Below are 14,140 nucleotides of genomic sequence, written 5' to 3'. Positions count from 1 at the left end.
AAGTTCCTATTGATCCTCTAATGAACAATTGGTTTATGATCCAGTCACTAAACCAGATCTCTCTCAGCCCAGTGAGAGGGTGAAGCTCCTTGTTCAAGACCTAGATTTAGTACTTGAGAGAACAACCTTTCTCCTATCCCTAAATTGAGTAGGCGTGAATTCCATCTTACACCCTATATCCCCAGCTATCTACCCGGTCTTACCCCTGAAATGGGAGACTTATTGACCCGACGCTGTTGAGCCAACCATCACCTATGCAAATCTAAGGATAATGTCAAATAAATAGGAGTTCATAGTTAGCTCAGGATTAAGATCGAGTTCCTAGGTCATCTAAGTGATATAGTCAGTCTTAAATAGAAAACAACATTGTAAAGTAAGAGTGACTTATTTCTTGGTCCGATCTTATGCAAACTCATTGCATAGGATGTCTCCACTCCTCATGTCAATACATGAACGAATCTGGATCACTTCGTTTGTAGTATCTTTACGACAACTTGTAACAGCTATAGAGTAGGCCGTATCCAATAGTGTTACCAGAATAAGGTACCCAACCTTAATCATTTACTATAGACGGTTTTTGCTATTTACTCAAACTTGATCTATCTTTACGTTTCTACATAGAGTTCAAGTATTCATATAATAGCCATGGATCTTAGTTTATTGGATTTAGACTTTTACGTATGCAATTTATAAAATCAGTAATAAGTTTATTGACTATAGAATATGTTTATCTTTTTACAAACTGCGAGTTTTAGGACATAAAACCCAACAACATGAGTTGAATAGTATAAATTTTTGGCCAATTTCAAAAGTTCTCTTACTGATACGTTGGCCGTGCCAACGCTTCATACGCTCTTTGTAGATTTTGGTGTTCTTATAGGCTTGTAATCTCCATTTATTCAATTCCAATAATTACAATTTTCTCGCTTCACCCGAGGCTTCCATGTTTAAGTTGAGCTTTTTGTTGCCCAGAATGCTTTATGCTCAAGCTCCAAAGGCAAATGGCATGCTTTTCCAAAGACAATCGCATATGGGGACATCTCGATGGGTATTTTATATGCAGTGCGATATGCCCATAACGCCTCATCTAGCTTTTGTGCCTATACATTATGCGTTGAGTTAAAACCTTCTCGAGTATTGACTTGATTTCTCTATTGGACACCTCAGCTTGACCATTCGTTTGAGGATGGTAAGCTGTAGCTATCTTGTGATGAACATTATACTTGACCAGGAGCTTACTAATGATACGATTGATGAAGTAAGTTCTTTCAATGCTTATGATAGCACGTGGAGTGCCAAAGTGGGTAAAGATATTCTTCTACAGGAACTTTGTGTTGGGTTTTATGTCCCAAAACTCGTAGTTTGTAAAGTTAAACATATTCTATTATCAATACGAGATGTTATTATTCATCTTCAATAAAGTATTGAATCTATTAATTGCATTCATAGAGTCTAAATCCAATAAACTAAGATCCATGGCTATTATATGAATATTTGAACTTTATGTAGAGACATAAAGATGGATCAAATTCAAGTAAATAGCTAAAAGGGTCTATAGTACATGATTAAGGTTGGGTACCTTATTCTGGTAACATTATTGGATGTGGCCTACTCTGTAGCTGTTACAAGTTGTTGTAAAAATACTACAAACGAAGTGATCCAGATTCATTCATGTAATGACATGAGGAGTGGGGACGTCCTATGCAATGAGTTTACATAAGATCGAATCAAGAAATAAGTCACTCTTACCTTTTAGTGTTGTTTACTATTTAAGACAGATTATTTCGCTTAGATGACTTAGGTAACTAGATTTTAATCCTGAGCTAACTATGAACTCCTGTTTATTCAGGATTATCCTTAGATTTGCATAAATGAGAGTTGGCTCAACAATGTCAGGTCAATAAGCCTCCCATTTAAGGGGTAAGACCGGGTAGATAGCTGGGGACATAGGGTGCAAGATGAAATTCACACCTACTTGATTTAGGGATAGGAGAAAGGTTGTTCTCGTAAGTACTGTATCCATGTTTTGAATAAGGGGCCCCACCCTTTCATTGGCCTGAGAGGGATCGGGTTTAGTGATTGGATCATAAACCAATTGTTCATTAGAGGATCAGTTAGAACTTAAGGAATAAGACATAATATCGAGGGTAAAACATCACATTGACCCAATTGGTATTACGAACAACCAGTGAAGGGTCGACCTACTAGTTATGGTTAAACCATGTGGACACAAATATATCTACATTAAGAAGAGTACAACTATTAAGCTATAGTGGTGTGACTCGATAGTTAACGAATATTGATTAATTCGGTCTAAAGTGTTTAGCCAATTAATCTTAATCATTGGAGCTCATGATCTGTAGGTCCATAAGGTCCTTCTATTAGCTTGTAAAACATGAACACCTTGAATTATTAAATTGAGTGAATTTGGAATGATATCAATTTGAATTGTTCAAATTGAATTTCAATTTAAAAAATGTTCAAATTGAAATTAGGGTTTTGAGTTTGAATTAGTTCAAAATCAAATTAGAGTTTGCATAATTATATTCGATATAATTAACGTTTAACCTGTTGAAATTAAACGTGTATAGTATTTAAATGTTGATTTAAATATTAATTACATGAATAGGATTCATGTTTAAAATTAGGTGTGTGATTAATTTAATAATTGATATTAAATTAAATTTAATTAATTAAATTTGTTTAATTAATTAAAAATCAAATTAATTTTCAATTTTAAATTCAATTTAAGAAATTGGATTTGATAATTTAGGTTTAATTAATTATGAATTAATTAAATCAAGTTTTAAATTAATTAGGAAAAATTGGAAATTTGGAAGAAGTGGATTTTTCCCATTTTTCTTCTTAAGCATGATGTGCAATTCATGCATAATCACACAATTCCCACTTCAAATGTGAAGCTGCTACTGGCCTTTAAGCTTCGCTGAAGTGGTTGCATTAAAAGCTGGTTAAAAACTCTCCCATTTAGCTGATGAAGCTAGCTGAAGTTGCAGAAATTGTTCTTGAAAAAGCTTCATCTTTTTCTCTCTTCAAACCCATAAAAATATCTTCACAAATTCACTCAAATCTGAGTTTCACCATTCAAATTCAAGGTTGAGAATAGTAGAGAAGATCTCTTGGTGGTTCACGATGGATTTGGAGCTGAATTGGAGTGAAGAGCAACTGGGATTTGAAGAATTCATCAAGAAAGGTATGTAACATGAAACCCATTTGTATTTGCATGCTTTAGAACTTAAATTAAATGTAAATAGAGTACTTATTGATTCTGTTTGCTTTTGCTGCATGATAATGTATCCCTTCACTTCGAAACTGTGGTTGCATCATTTGAGACACAGGAAATTGCTTCAACCCATTTCGATATATAATCGACAGCTACCAAAATGCAGTTGTGGCCATTGGAGGGTGGGAATGGGCCCATTAGATCAATTTCCCATACATCAAATAGCTCAACTTCTAGAATTTCGTTCAATGGCATCTCATTATTTTCAGAAATGCTCCCTATTTGTTGGCACCTATCGCATTTCATGACGTATTCTCGAGCATCCTTGAATAATGTGGGCCAGTAGTACCCACTTTGTAGTACTTTTTCCGCCGTTCATTGGCCTCCAAAGTGGCCACTGTATGGCAATTTATGACATTGATGTATAATGCGATGAAAAAATGTCTTAGGAATACATTATCTTACAATATGATTTAGGCCTCTTTTGTATAGATCTGGCTCATCCCAGTAGTAGAACTTACAGTCGTGCATAAGTTTCTTTTGTTCATGCGATGTATAGTCCCCTGGGAACTGTTTGCAGACCAAAAATTAACAATGTCTGCGTATCAGGGCAGGTATTCATTTATCTTTATTAATGATTCGTCGAGGAAGGTAGCATTCACTGCAAGCTGGCTGCGATTGGTTTCATTATTTTCAAGTCGCGACAGATGATCCACAACTTTGTTTTCTGATCCTTTGCGATCAATTATCTCAATATCGAGTTCTTGTAAAAGCAAAACCCATCTAATCAATGATAGTTTGGCATCTTTTTTTTTTCATAACGTATTTGATTGCTGAGTGATCCGTGTGAATAATTACCTTTGACCCTAACAAATAAAGTCTGAATTTCTCCATAGCAAAAACTATCGCAAGCAACTCTTTTTCGTTGGTCGTGTAATTCTCTTGAGCAATATCGAGATTTTTTTCTTACATAAGCAATAGGATGTAGAATCTTGTCCATGCGTTGGACTAAGGCTGTGTCCTTCACATAGTCGCTTGCATCGCACATTAACTCAAATGGTTTGACCAATCGGTGCGATTAAAATGGTGTTGTGACTACCGCTTCTATTAATTTTTCAAATGCACTCAAACTGTTGGAGTCAAATTCGAAAGGTCTATCAACTTCCAATAACAAATTCAAAGGTCTAGCAATCTTGAAAAAAAAATTTCACAAATCTTCAATAAAATCTCGCATGTCCAAGGAAGCTTCTTGATTTTTTACATTGGAAGGAAGTGGTAATTTCTCTATGGCATCAATCATTGCCTTGTCAATTTCTAATCCTGACTTGGATACTTTATATCTAAGCACAATCCCTTCAATTATCATAAAATGGCATTTTTCCCAATTCAGGACTAGGTTGGTGTCTTTGTACCTTTTCAAAACCTTCTCGAGGTTTGCTAGACATATTTCATACGTCTTGACATAAATCCAGAAGTTATCCATAAATATTTATACTAAATCTTCAAGATGCTCAAAAAAGATGGCCACCGTGCACCTCTGAAAGGTGCTAGGGCATTACACAACCCAAAGGGCATGCGTCGAAAGGCAAATGTCTCATAGGGGCATGCGAAAGTCTTCTTTTCTTGATCTTCTGGTGCGATCATGATTTGATTATATCTAGCGTAGCCATCTAGGAAGCAGAAGAAATCATTCTTGCTAAACTGTCTAGCATTTGATCAATGAATGGCAAGGGAAAGTGACCCTTTTTGGTTATTGCGTTGAGCTTCGTATAGCCCATGCATATTCTCTAACCTATGACTGTACGCATTGGAATTAGTTCATTATTCTAGTTGGGGACTACGTTCATTCCTCCCTTTTTAGAATGCATTACAACTAGCCCACGTGCTGTCTGAAATTGGAAAATTAATTTATGCGTCCAACCATATGATGATCTCATTTTTAACAACTTCCTTCATCGCATGGTTCAATTTGCGTTGATGTTCGACAGATCCTCTTTTTCCCTTGCACAATAGGATGGATAGATACCCTTGATGTCAGCTAAGGTCCATTCTATTGCCTTGCTATATCTCTTCAGAACTTTTAACAAAGCAACTTTTTTCTACTATGGAAGTGTAGCTAAGATAATGACTGGTAAGGTGTCATCCTGACCAAGGAATGCGTATAAGTGGGTGGGCAAAGCTTTTAATTCCAAAATTGGTGGCCGTTCAAGCGAAGGCTTGATTTTTTCTTCCCAATCTTCCAAACTTAATGGTTCAAAACTCTTTCGTATCTCTCTCATAGCATAACAAGATTCAATTACTGCAGTCACCTCATCTTCCAATTCAGTCTCTTTATCAATTTAAAGTTCAAGCCTGCAAGGCCATTCTTCTTCCAACTCATCTGCCTCGCATGCGTTGACCTCATCGAGGAAGCTCATCGTTTTCAGGATGTTAAATTTCAACTTTTAGTTGTTAACTTGCATCGTAATTTCTCCTTTATGCACATCAATTTGGATTTTTCCTGTAGATAGGAAGGGTCTTCCAAAAATGATGGGCACGTCTTTGTCTGCTTCGTAATCTATTATGATGAAGTCTGTTGGCAAAATGAATTTGTCTACTTTGACAAGCACATCTTCGAGCTTCCCTTCTAGATAACCGTGGTAGGCGTGAGCTCTCCAATTTTCAATTGTTTGAAAATTGACAAGGGCATGAGATTAATACTTGCTCCTAGATCGCATAAGGCATGCCCTATGTAAATTCTGCCAATGGAGCAAGGAATTGTGAAACTCCTTAGATCCCGCATCTTCGGGGGAATAATGGCGTTGCATTATTGTGTCAATGCCACTGTCTCGTAATTTCCTATTTTCCTCTTTTTGGATATAATATCCTTAAAAAATTTGGCATATGTTGGTATTTGCTCTAATGTCTCTATGAGTGGAATGTTGATGTGTAGTTGCTTTAACACTCCTAGAAAGCATTGAAATTGGCATTTTTATTTTTCAATCTCTATGGGAAAGGAGGCAATTGTACCTCATTTGATGCCTTTGATGTAGTTTTTGTTGCGGATTCATCTCTATGCTCCTCTTGAACTTCGTGTGATGGCTGAATATCGGTGTTTTAATCAGAAGAATATTTTTGTGCCACTTCAGTAGTATTGCTTGATTTTTCCTTCAAATCTTTTGTCGTGATGCGTCTACTTCTCAATGTCACTACTTGACATTGTTCTTTTTCTGAACTCCCCACATTGCGAGGAACCTTAGTGGTGCTTGGAAGTGAACCTTCGGTCTGTTCTTCAACTCTCCTGCGATTTGCCCCATTTGGATCTTAAGATTGTGAATCGATGTTGCTTGGTTTCTTCATTATTTTGTATATATTCCTTGAACAAATTTTTCAAACGAGAGGTGGTTAGTGGTCGAGATGAGCTTGCTGCTTATTGATGCCCATTTTTTATTTGATGGAACCTTGGTGGTCCATCTCTACGGGTGTTAGGAGGGTTGGCTTGTGGTTTCCGATTTCCTCCCCATGAAAAGTTGGGTGGTTTCGCCAACCGGAATTATATGTGTTTGAAAAAGGGTTGTTTTTTATGAAGTAGATAAATTGCGGGTTATACGGCATTCCTCAAATGAGTGAGGTTCTTCACACAGAACGCATGTTTCCATTAGTCATCTAAGTAATTGCGTTCACTTGCCCATTTCTTGTGCCGGATTTGATCATGGTCATCACCTGTAATAAGTTAGTCATCACATTCACCTGCATTTAAAGCGATGCAATGGCATCATTATGTTGTCTTTCATTGGACCATGAGCCCTATTCATTTTCTTTCCAATCTTCATGATTATTCGAGATTCAATCGAGAATGTTTTTGGCTTCAACATACGTTTTGTCCAACAGTCTGCCTGGTGCAGCGGTGTTTACGGCTATTTGTGATGCTAAATTCAAACCATAATAGAAAATCTCTATCCATAGGAAGTCAGGGAGTCCATTATGCTAGCAATCTCTTACTAACCTCTTGAATCTTGCCCACGCATCACTGAGTGTCTCATTCTCTTTTTGTTGAACGTTTGTAATTTCCCTCCTTCTCTTCACGTTTTCCATTTGTGGGAAGTATTTTTTTCATAAGCTTTTCTACTACTTGTTCCCATGAAGTGATTTCACCAGGTTTAAGTGAGTATGCTAACTTTCTAGCGGTATCACATAATGAAAATGCAAACAATGTGAGCCGAACTTCTTCTGGAGAGATGTTGGGGAATACAAACGTATTGTAAATTTCAATGAAACTCCTCAAATGAGCGTGAGGATCTTCGCCTTGCCTTCCCCCAAATTAACTAGTCGTCTAAATCATTTGAAACATTACAAGCTTCATGTCAAACCTAGTTTCGTCTAAAGCTGGTCACATGATTCTTGTTGAGAAATCATATAAGTTAGGTGACACATAGTCCTTAATAGGCCTATTGTGATCATTTGCCAAAAGAATTGGGTTGGTCAGAGCATTCATATTATTATTGATCACTGCCTATGGCTCTTCTAGATGATCTCGCTGATCCACCATCCTTTGAGCTCTATTCCTCTGTCGTCTTTTTTTATTTGCATTCTGTCTTCTGCGAAAAGTCCTCTCGATCTCCGAGTCAAATACAAGCTCAGGTGTAGATCTTTCGTTCATAAAACATTTGTATCATTTTCATAGCCAAAGGTACAATACTTCCAAAAATCGAGACATGTGAAAATCAAAATAATAATCGTAGCACACTTAGTTACCGCAATCCTCAACAATGGCGCCAAAAACTTGATGTGTTTTTACTATGCGACGAAATGAATGCTAAATGTTGATTTATAACGCACTGTTTTATCTAGTCAAACCCAAGTGTAAGTTTAGCTAGAGTCCTGGTGAGTCCATGGTTGAACTCAGGGATTGCTTTGTCAGTATGCGTTGAAAATTACTATTTCGATCTTGACATGTCTAAATTACTAATTGAGTGATGGGTTGGTTTTATGCTATTCGAAAGCTAAGGTTGATTAAATGACAAATGTGATGGACAATATAATCTATGTGAGACAGTCAGAATAATCATTCAATTTGTTCAAGTATTTAATAAGCATGCATAAAATAAGTTGAACGCATGACTTTATGTTTTTACTTAGTTCATGTTAGCTAAATGCTTCTCAACCCATAAGTGATTTAGTTGCTCATGATGACAATAAAAAAGATGGATAAATGATGAGCTAAATATGCATTCATATTGATAAAAGATGTTTCTCAACGTTACACAATACAAATACAACTAAGATAAATGAAAAATAGAGAAATAAGGTCAAGTCGTAGTATGCAATCTCTTGCTTCCTTCGGCTTTTAATTGACTTCTTCACTTAGATTGTGTTGAAGATGATGCTCTTCTTCTGCTTCCAAGGAAAACCTAAGCTCTCACTTAAGGTTCACGAATGGTTCAAAAGAGAAGTAAGGATTTTGACAAAGTTTCTTCCAATTTCTTGGTTTTTTCTCTCTCCTCCCTTTCTTTTTGCATGGCATTCTTGTGGAGTATTTATAGGCATCCAGGGGTAGTTTTTTTTTTTTTTTTTCCTCACTAATGATTATGCTGATAAGGTGCATTAAATTCCATACCCTGATGCGCCACTTGCTGCACGTCGGATGTTCATTTGTTTTGTCATGAAGTTTTCTTATCAACTACCAACTTGTTTTTTTTTATAATTTGACTTCCGCCAGTCGTGTCACGTCACTTTCCATCAAAAGGATCCATTGAATTAGTTAACTATGCGACCTCCATTTTAGGACCAAGACTTTCCACACAAATGCATAAACAGACTTACTGCACCAAACAAAGTATAATTTATAACTCTTTGTAAGCAAATTGGCTTTGTGTATGTGTGATCACACGATGTTATTATCTCTATGAATTTTTCATTAAGTTGTCACATTTTCAACATTTTTTCCTAACTATTTTAGATAAAAGATATGGAATAACTTGTATTTCTACAAGTTATCATGTATCAATATACATTCCATCAACTATATCTTATATAATTATTTCCCTTATTTAATTTGAACATTTCAAATTCTTTCAAAAACAAATGTTACTTATTTTACCCTTAGTGAGCTAGTAGGGGACCTAATAGACCGACCGATTAGAAGCTTCAATGATTCAAGATTAACTAATTGTACTCTTTAATTATGTTAATGAAATCAACATTCATTAATTGTGGGTCACTCCACTAAAGAACCACAGTTGCACTCTTCACATTATGGATATATTTCTATGTCCACAGATATAAACAATTACCAGTAACTTGACCCTTCATGAATTACTCGTAATTACAATTGAGTCAAATTACCATTTCACCCCTGTCATTACCTCTTACTCCTTAAATACCATTGATCTCTCTAATGAACAATTTATAGTCCAACTATAAACTAAATCCCTCTTAAGCCAATGAAAGGGTGAGGCCTCATTATTCAAGACTCCGAACCAGCCCTTTAGGGAGAAATTCATCTACTTACCCTAAAATGGAATGAGTGAACTTCATCTTGTGTAGCTATGTTTCCAGTTCCCTATTTGGACAAGTCCCCAAAACGGTAGGCTTTTTGAATCGCTAACTCTGGTCACTCTCACTCATACAAATCAAAGGACTGCCCTCATAGACAAAAGTCCATGACTCATTCTAGATTGAGATTGAAATTATCTATAGTCATCCTATGAAATGTTAATCTCTCAATCAATAGTGTTATAAGGAGAGATTAATCATTTCATGATCCGATCTTATACGAACTCTTTGTATAGGATACCTCCACTCACATGTCTTCACATGAACGATTTGGATCATACAATTTGTAACACTTACAATGCTTATAACTGTTACAAAGTGAGTCGTATCCATATTATCACCAAAATAAAACACCCAACCTTATCCATATACTACAGACTTTTTAGGTTATTACTTGAATATGATCCACCTTTATGTCTGCCACATACTGTTCAAGTTACATACAATAACATTGGATCTTAGCTCATTGGATTAAGTTATGCACAAATAAAATAACTCTTGATTTTATTAATTTAAAAAAAAATTATTCATACAAAATTACAAACTACAAGATCTACAAGATTGAGAAAACTAATCTCAAGAGAAAATAGGTCATTCGTACATAAAACTCTTAAAGTTTTAGGGACTAAATAAACCTATTCAAAAAAACTCAAGGACTAAAAAAGTATTTTGTATTTATTATTTCAATTGTTAATAAAAAAAAATAAAAGAAACAATTGGATTTAATCTTTTTACATTATAACAAAAAGTTTAAAATAATGTATCATTTGTTGGAAGCGTTGACGAGCCCACTCTATGATTCACTCTAAATCTGACAAACTTTGAAGAGAAGAAACTTGTTCTCTTACAAAACTCAAGAACACACGAGAAGAATATTGTTCTCTTGAAACTCAATTTTTTTTTCTATTGATTTGATTGTCTTCCTTCACTTGATTACAAAATAGGGAAATGAACCCTTTATATAGTACTCAAGAGATGTTTCCTAAAAGACACAAAATAAACGAAGTACATACATACATACCATTCACGTACTTAAACAATTATATGTATCTAGAAGTGCATGTATCTAGAAATTAGAAATTCATGTATTTCGAGATGTATCTAGAAATGTATTATCCATTATGTATCTAGCTTAAGTTCTAACATCCCCCTTAAGATAGACTTCCTTGACTCCGAGCTTCTCTTTCATTTTCCAGAATAAGTCTTTCTTTAATGCTTTGGTGAATACATCTGCAACTTGATCTTGTGTCTTCCAATACGTGATGCATAATTCTCCATCTTTGATCAATTCTCGGATGAAATGATACTTGATCTTTATATGTTTACTTCTTCCATGAGGGATTCTTTGAAAGTGAAATAGATGATTTATTGTCACAGAACATAACAATCTCTTTCTCTTGGGGGCTCTTTAATTCATGTAGTACCTTTCTTAACTAAAGTGCTTGACAACTGACTGTAGATAAAGAAATGTATTAAGCTTCTGTTGTTGATAATGCTACACCATCCTGCTTCTTTGATGCCCATGAAACTTCTCCATAACCAATATTAAATACATATCCATAAGTACTTTTGTAATCATCAACATTTCCTCCCCAATCACTATCACTATAGCGAACAAGCACATTATTCATGTTCTTCTTATAGTGGATTCCATGATCAACAGTTTCAAGAATATATCTAAGAACTCTATTTCCAGTTTCCCAATGACTTCTCTTTGGTGATGCCATAAATCTACTCAATAAACTAACTGAGAATATAAGATCAGGTCTAGTTGTAGTTAAATACATTAAGCTCCCAACAAGACTTCTATAGATGGTGGCATCAAAAGCTTTGCTATCATCATGTTTGCTTAGTTTTAAGCCTAGTTCCATAGGAGTTCTGGCCAGATGAGCTTTCTCCATTTTGAACTTTACCAACAAATCTCTTACATACTTTTTTTGAGAAATTACAATCTCACCATCACCTTGCTTAACTTCAATACCATGAAAGTAATGTAGTAAACCCATATCAGTCATCTCAAATTCTTTCTTCATGCTCTCTTTGAAATCTTCAATCATTATGTTCGAATTTTCCGTAAAGATTAAATCATCAACATATAGATAAATGTTCAAGAAATTACCATCTTTTTCTTCTTTCGTGTAGAGAGCATGTTCGTATGGACATCTTTTGGAGCCATCCTTCAAGAAATTTTTTTTTGATACGACGAGCCTTGCCTTGTATTTCTCGACATCTCCATTTTGCTTCAGTTTTGTTCTATAGATCCATTTGACTCCAAGAGTTTTTCTATCTTCTAATACTTTGGCTAACTCTCGTGTCTCATTTCTTCTGATTTCATCAATCTCTTGATCCATTTCATCTTTCCATTTTTAATTTTGAATTACCTCCTCAAAGTACATAGGATCAACATCTGTAAATAAAGCGAAATCAGCATGTTCATCGTCCAACATTCTTCTTGAAGTATTATAGATATCATGAATACTTATTGTCTTCCTTGGAGTAGTTTCGTCATCACTTGTGGAGTGTGAAGATGAAGATGAAGTCATTGGTTGAGTCTCTTCAAGCTTAAGTCTCGAGCATCTTCTTTGCCACCCATGTCAACAAGTAATGGATTATGGTCTTCATTTGTTGCATCCTATTTCCAAAATTCTACTTCATTAAACTTGACATCTCGACTAATAATAACTTTCTTATTCATAGGGTTGTATAATCTATAAGCCTCGGAGTTCCCACTTTACCCAACAAAAATGCACTTTTCTAATTTATCATCTAGCTTACCCCTTTTCTCATCTGAAATATGAGAGTAAGCAATGCACCCAAATACTCTTAGGTGACTAACAGTTGGCTTTTAATCCACCCCATGCTTCTTGAGGAGTAATACGTTGTAAACTTTTAGTTGAAGCTCGATTTAAGAGATAAATTGCACAAGTTATAACATCTCCCTAAAATTGATCTCAAAGTTTCTTGGCCTTCAACATATTTCTGGCAAGCTCCATCATTATTCTGTTTTTCTCTCTGTAACTCCATTTTGTTGAGGAATTCTTCGAACAATCTTCTGATGCTTGATTCCATTTTCCTTCAAGAAATCTACAAAAACAATATATTCTCCTCCATATTTCGAACGCGGTGTTTCAATCTCAGGTTACTTTCATTTTCAACCATTGATTTCAATGTTTTCAAACATTTGAAAGTAGAGCTCTTTTCTTTTAGAAGATAAATCCATGTTTTCCGACTATAATCATCGATAAATGTGAGAAAATAGAAAATACCTCCATGTGTAGTAGTTCTCATAGGTCCACATAGGTCTGTATGGGCAAGCTCTAGAAGCTTTGATGCTTTCCAAGAACCTCTTGTCAGAAATGAATTTTGATGATACTTTCCGAAAATACATGCTTCACAAAGTCTATCTTTTTTAATATTTGGCATTCCTCTCACCATATGTTGTTGACACATGTGAGACAGTGTGAAAACGCAGGTTCCCATATCGACAATTCCAATGCCATGAAGTGTCTTTTACTAAAGTCTCAAAACAAACAAACTTCTCATAGTACATTTTGATTGGAAACATTTTGTTGTGAGTCATGGGAACCATTCTGATCTCGCATATGCTATCTTTAAAGAAAACATCATGTCATTTCATTAGAAGTTTCCCAACACTTAAAAGATTGTGTTTGAGCCCAAAAACTTACTAAACATTAGAAATTCTAGAGGAAATGGATGGTCCAACAGCTTCAAAAACCTCTTCCACCTAATCTCCCTCTAGAAGAGGTTTGTATTGATAAGTTTCTTATGAAGAAGCATAATCAAACCAATTCAATCTGAACTCATGGTATTGAATAGATCCCATTAAGCTATTGATGGAAAGAGTTGGCAAATCTTTGGATTCTTCAATTGCAATAACAATATGCCCATACCTTCTAGTCATGCTTCTAAGGATCTTTTCAACTACTCTTTGATCTTCAGTTGCTTTTTCATTTGATCTCAATTGATTAACAATTAAGAGAACACAGTTGAAAAAATCTTCAATAGTTTCAGCATCTTTCATTCCGATAGTATCAAATTCAGCTCGAAGTGTCTGTAATCGTACCAATTTTACTTTTTCTTCTCCTTTGTACAAATTATGCAATGCATCCCATGCTACTTTAGCAGTGGAGACTCCTGATATCTTTTCAAAAATATTTTTAACTACAACTTGGTAGATAAAATATAATGTCGTTTTATCTTCCTTTCTAGCTTCTCTCAACTCATGGAGTTGTTGTGAAAGATCATTCTCACTTTCAGGCTCCAAATATTCTATTAACAATATCCCAATGATCTTGAGATCCACAAAGAACCTTCATTTGTTGACTCTATCGTCTATAGTTTTTC

This window comes from Benincasa hispida, chromosome 11 (genome assembly GCF_027475165.1).
Source record: "Benincasa hispida cultivar pf3 chromosome 11, pf3_genome.v1.1, whole genome shotgun sequence".
In the NCBI taxonomy this organism is placed as follows: Eukaryota; Viridiplantae; Streptophyta; class Magnoliopsida; order Cucurbitales; family Cucurbitaceae; genus Benincasa; species Benincasa hispida.
This window is presented reverse-complemented; position numbering follows the sequence as displayed.